Source organism: Dipodomys ordii, unplaced genomic scaffold (assembly GCF_000151885.1).
Source record: "Dipodomys ordii isolate 6190 unplaced genomic scaffold, Dord_2.0 Scaffold124, whole genome shotgun sequence".
Taxonomy (NCBI): Eukaryota; Metazoa; Chordata; class Mammalia; order Rodentia; family Heteromyidae; genus Dipodomys; species Dipodomys ordii.
Genome location: NW_012267340.1, coordinates 1,858,075 through 1,864,663, shown reverse-complemented (window position 1 = coordinate 1,864,663; position 6,589 = coordinate 1,858,075).

The following is a 6,589-nucleotide window of genomic DNA, read 5'->3' as shown; positions in this document are numbered from 1 at the left end:
GCCGGAAGTGGTGCTGTGGCTCAAGTGGTAGAGCGCTCGCCTTGAGCTGAAGAGCTGAGGGACAGCGCCCAGGCCCAGAGTTCAGGCCCCATGACCAGACCCCCCCCCAAAAAGAAGAATGTCAGAATTTCAGTGCAGGGCAGGCACTGAACACAGCAGAGAATTTTGTTTTTTATAGAATTTTGTTTGGTTGTTTTTTTTTTCTTTTCTCTATGCAAACAACACAAATACCAACAAAGCCAATAAAATAAATACTCGTGCAAACTTTCAAATGTTAATTTTCACACCTCCGAGAATTACACAATGGGAATTATTTGCACCGAAGAGTTTAGAATACCACACATCACTTCACTGTAGAAAGTATTAGGGGAGAGGTTTGGAAGAATATTCACCTATAGCTTAATTAAATACGGATTAAACTAAAGATTCAGAAAAGCAATCGAAAAATGCTACTGGACACACAGGACCAGAGCAATTCTGAAAAGAAGTATGGGTGGAGGGACATAAAAAGTGTTCTCTTCATGAAAAGAAAAAAAAATAGTGTATTTAGTGGCTAGAAGTATGCTGTTATCCACAAGGAAGTCAGAATAAAGCGAGCACCAGCAGCTCATACCTGTAATTCCAGCTTCTGAGAACCCAGGGATCTGAGGATCCAATCCACAGTAAAGTCAGAGAGAGAGAGAGACAGAAAGAGAGAGCACTCTGTCCCCTTCATGACTCTGTTTGCCGCTTGGCACTGCTGATTTTCCAGTTTGGAGTTCTGTTTTGTCTCGCTCCTGGTTACCTAGTAAAGTCACTGGGCAGAGCATTCCACCCTAGTCTAAACCAAACTCAAAACAAAGCGGACCTGTCTCCCTGGCTGGAGGAAGGCAGGGGTTGGGGAGCGGGGCCGCCACGCCTCACCTCGGTGCTAGCCACTGACCAGGGAGGCCCCCCAGGCTGCCAGGGCCGCACAAGGGGCCCCTCTGAGCTGGCTGGGGCGGGGCTGGAAAAATCCCCTCAAAGCACTGGTGTATTCCCGGGAGGCTGGATTACTGGGGTCATGTCGGTTTGCTCGCACACTATAGGCCCAGTTTCTTCTCTTTTGAAAAGAAAAAGGCTCAAATTCCATTTTCACAGAATGGTTCACAAAACTGATTTTTTTTTTTTTTACAAGAGAAAAGAGGCAATAGAAATCTCTCCTGGTATAAAACGGAGGGATCTCCGATTTTTCAAAGTTTCTGAGAACTTAAAACGTGTCTGAAGTTAGGTGTGTTTTTAAATCATAAACAGCCATTTTTCCGGTGCCATGGGTAATTTACCTGACAATGACAAACAACATTCCAGTATTCTAAAGTATTCCCGCCCAACACCGGTGGCTCACGCCTATCATCCTAGCTACTCAGGAGGTTGAGATCTGAGGATCTCGGTTCAAAGCCAGCCGGGGCAGAAAAGTGAGACTCTTGATCTCCCATGAACCACCAGAAAACTGGAAGTGGAGCTGTGGCTAAAGCTCTTGCCTTGAACCAAAGAGCTCAGGGACAGCACCCGGGCCCCAAGTTCAAGCCCTACAACCAACAAAAACAAACACACAAAACCACAGGAAGGGGTAGAATGTTAGCTTTGAACACAAAAGCTAAAGGGTAGCATCCAGATCTTGGGTTCAAGGCCCAGTAACAGCACACATATACATGCACACGTGCGTGCGCGCAAGCACACACACACGCACACACACCAGCTTTCTCCTCCAGCAGTGCTAGCACAGCAGCTCATTACAGACCTAGATCCAAACAAGGCTGCGAAGCAGCAGCAGCAGTGGAGGAGGAACAAAGGGACATTCTCTGCTCTTCCTCTCAGAAGGAGCAGTTTGGGGGTAACAGCAATCCTCCGCTGTCCTCAGTGAGGCAAGCACCCCTGAGCAACTACAAAGGAACAAGAGGCGACAAAAGCACCGCAGGCCACACTCAAAGCCACCAGGCCTCCCTTTGACCTGCTCTCATTTAAGCCGTGGTTAATGGAGAAGAAAACGCCACTTGCTAGGGGCTAGAGATTTCTCCCAATGAACCAAGCCACAGATTCACGACCGGGTTTCTAGAAGCACCAATGTCCAGCACCTATGTAAACGCTGAACAAGAACGAGGCCTGCCTTGTCCCTTCCAGCTGACCTGGGGTAGGGGGGAGGTATTTCATTCACTGTGACTCCCCCAGAAGACTGCTCACCCCGAAACAGCTCTCGTGAGCTCTTGTTCTGAGTCCACAGAGGTGGAGGCCAACAGCGGGACTCTGCAATGCAGAGATTCGCTGGCAGAGCTGAAAAGGAAAAGCGGGCTCCTGTGTGCCCAGGGCCAGCTGCTGCCGGCAGGCTGGCTGGCAGGCTGGCTGGCTCTCAGGCCACAGCCGCAGGGCCGTGGGCACCACAGCTGCTGCGGGTGCCAGCCCCCGCCTGCACAGATCAAAGTTCTTCTGTGCGGGGAAATCCAGCGGGTAAGGACTCCCAGCCTCCCCTCCCCGCCCTGGGGCTGCTCTAGCACACACTTGTGGCTGCTGAGCCACTGGTCACAGGATAGCCCAGGCCTCCAACACACAGCCCATGGGAGAGGAGGATGGCAGGCATCGGAGCTCAAGACCATCCGGAGGAACAACTTCTCCAGAGCGAGGCAGGCAGGCAGGCAGCCGGTTTACTCTTGGAGTTGCCAGGGCCCGGTGTAGGTGGGGCCCCGGAATCCCTAAGCGTGGGCCTTAAGCTCCACACAGACGCACCAAGGTTTCTTAGTGGACAGAGAACAAGGGAGACCTGAGGGGCACCGAACTGAATAAAACTCAGTCCTCCGATTCACACAGCTTAGGATCTGATAAGCAGAAACACCCTCGCACAACGCACCCCTGGTGAGTACGGACCTTGTGCGTTAAGAGGAGAGAAAGGGGGGCTGGGAAGGTGGCTCAGTGGTAGAGCGCTTGCCTTGCATGCAGGAGGCCCTGGGTTCGATTCCTCAGCACCACAGGAGCAGAAAAAGCCAGAAGTGGCGCCATGGCTCATGTGGTAGAGCACTAGCCTTGAGCTGAAGAACAGTGCCCAGGCCCAGAGTTCAAGCCCCACGAATGACAGAGAGAGAGAGAGAGAGAGAGAGAAAGGGAACGGCACACAATGACTTGAATGGCTTGAGCCTGAACTCCTGGATACTCCAGAGGCAGAGATTTGAGGATCTCAGTTGGAGGCCAGGCAGGGAGTGGGAGGGAAGGAAGGAGGTAGTAAGACTCCATCTTGAGAAATGGCTGGACACAGGGTCACACACCTGTCACCCCAGCCGCTCAGGGGAGCACCAACAGGGAGATTCCAGTTTGGGCCCACCCCAGGGTAACGTGAGACCCTGATCTTGTGATTGGTGAGGGATCTGCCTGGCGAGGAGGAGGCCCTGCGATCCAAGAGGATCAACCCAAACCCAGGACTGCGGAGGTTTCCCTGGGGGCCAGACGGGATGAGGGGAGGGAGCCTCAGGAGGATGTGAACAGGACGGGTGTGGGGAGCGGTGCAGGGCGTGCAGCAAGAACAAACTGCCCTCTCCCCGCCCCCCCCAGCAGGCCCCTCTCCACCCCGCAAATTGCTGGTTTGCGTCAGCAGACAGTGTAAACCTTCCCTTTTCTCCTCAAACGTCCTCCACCACATGAAGGAGCTCATAAATGAACATGGTTGAAAAGCACTGGGCTTCGCAGACATGGGAAACCATGTCCTTTTTCTCTTCTTCTCCCCCCCCCCAATCTAGTTTCTGCCCAATTTAGATCATAAGACAGTCAGCGGGGTCTGCGCAACACAGATGTTCGCCCACGTGGAGAAGTCAGCCTGGAGAAGGCTGGGGGGAGAGTTCCTCCCTCGGCTCCAGCCCACCGACCAGGGCAGCTAGCTCGCATCCCGACTGGCAGACGCGGTTCCGGCAAGCTCTGAGGAAGAAACCTCTGAGCTAATCAGATGTGATTCCCAGACAATTCCTACCACGCAGGATCCCAGGACAAAAGGAGAGGAGACCGTGAAAACCACGGGAAAATCCGGGCACCTCTCAGCTAATCAGTCCATGATTTACTCCCAGCACATCAGTAACATATTAAGACGCAATCTTTTCCAGCGCAGTGAACACACAGCAACAAACCAACACTGGCGAAACAAAAAAAAAAGCCCAAAACACGATCACCCAGAAGCCGATGGCCCCGATTCAAACAGCCCATTCTCTGCTGCTGTGGGAGACAGAAATGCTTGCTTTCCAAAGAGTGGCTGCCGGGCAAGGGGTTGCCCTCCTGTAGTCCTGGCTAATTGGGGGGCTGAGATGGGAGGATCACTTGAGCCCAAGAGTCCCAGACAGCCTGGACAACGTATCACACACACACACACACACACACACATTTTTTTTCTTTAGGAGTAGCCATTTAAGCCAGGCACCAGTGGCTCATGCCTGCCATCCTAGCTACTCAGGAGGCTGAGATCTAAGGATCACGGTTCAAAGCCAGCCCAGACAGGAAAGTCCATGAGACTCTTATCTCCAATAAAACCACTCAGAAAACTGAAAGTGGCGCTGTGGCTCAAGTGGTAGAGCGCTTGCCTTGAGCTGAAGAGCTGAGGGACAGCGCCCAGGCCCAGAGTTCAAGCCCCTTGATGGACAAAAAAAATAAAAAGAGAAGCTATTTATCGTCTCAGTCTCTCTGCGGCAGTGCCACGTTGCCTGGACCACACAGGAATCATCTCTGTAGCCTGGGTCACTCTGACCCCAGGCAGGGGGGGGGGGGGCTGGCCTTTATTTATTTTGAGCTCTGTGTTCTGGCATGAACAGGCGGGTGCCCATTACCCCCCCCCTGGTGGTTAAGGGTGCTTAATTCATGGGTCTGTCCCTCAACGGACAAGGGGTGACGGCTCAACAGGGTCCACAAGATTCTGGACGTCCTCCAGGTCTTGAAGACACCAGGGGGAAATAAAAACAAGCACTTTGTCCTCAGGAAGGCCTCTGGACAACCTGGTACCCTAAAGAAGTCCGTGTCTACCCCGTAGCTCCGGGCTATATGGTAGGTAACAGAGAAAATAAAGCCCAGTCCAGGAAGCTGGCCACGCCGTGTCTGCGCCGCTGACCACCTTTAGGATGCCCCACTGGGTTTGGTGTCTAACCTGCGACAAAGTTCCCAGCCGCCAGCCACCGTGCCAGGCCACCCGCAGACCCCCACGCCCACAGCCAGGAAGACATCCACACTCAGCCCCCCACCGGAGACCGTACCTCCATTCTAAAAGTGGGTTTTACCTGCTCTCTTCCCCCCACCCCCACGCCCTGAGGAAAACATCCACATCTGGCATTTCCTGTCTCTGAAGCCGCAGTTCATAAAAATAACAGTGGCCTGTCTACCTGGGTGACACTTAAAGAGCTACGGTGGGAGAAACAGCTGGAATTCTGACCCTGAACTTGGAAGGACACAGGGACACCTTTAAACAATGATAATGAAGTAAGAGCAGTGCCTACAACACACACACGCACACACGAGCACGCACATGCACGCACACGCACGCACACGCACGCACACGAGCACACACATGCACGCGTGCGCACACACACACGCACACACGCACACGCTGAAATGACCACCTATACAAGAACCGGGCCTTCTCCAGATCACTTTATCCGAATTTCTTCAGTCCTCTCAACAAAGGATCTTTGTTCCTCCCCATCCACCTCACCCTTGCTCCCGGAGAAGATGGGCCTTTGTCTGCCTGTCCCTCTGGCTGAGAGGACGCACACTTTTATTCTCTAGATGTGGCCTTGGAGGGAACAGATGTATGTGTGTACATGTGTATATGTGTGTGTGTGTGTGTATGTGTAGTGTATGTGTGCACGTGTATGTGTGTATATGTGTAGTGTATGTGTGTACATGTGTATATATGTGTGTGTATATGTGTAATGTATGTGTGCATGTGTATATATGTGTGTGTATATGTGTAGTGTATGTGTGCATGTGTATATATGTAGTGTGTATGCATGTGTATATGTGTAGTGTATGTGTGCACGTGTATGTGTGTATATGTGTGCATGTGTATATGTGTAGTGTGTGTGCACTGTACATGTCTGTATATGTGTATGTGTATGTCTGTAGGTATATGTCTGTATGTGCATATGCCTGTATATACATGTGTGTATGTCCATGTGTGTGTATACACATGCATGTGCACACACACACACGCGGGATGATGGCAGCAGCCAGGCTTGGGCTGGAGTCGTCCAGCCGTGTGTTCTGTGCAGGAAGCGCAGCCCCGGCTGGCTGGGGTCATGAGCCCCTTATTGGTTCATTGATTGATCGATGGGGCGGATGGGGGGGTGTTCCTCCCGTGGCCGTGGAGGTCCCGGGCTGCCGGGTGGGGCGCGGGCCGTGGGGGCTCCGACCTTTGAACCCGGGTGGCCATGGCGCCCGGGCCGGGCGGGTGCGGGGCTGGTGGGGCGCTGCTTTCACTCTGGTTTTGGGGGGCATCACGGCTCCCCAGCCGGGGACAGGAGGACGGGGGATCCCCGAAGCCCGGACGACAGCCGGCGAGTCGGGGTCACCGGCGCCGCGGCCCCGGGGCGGGCAAGGGGGGGACCCCAAGTCC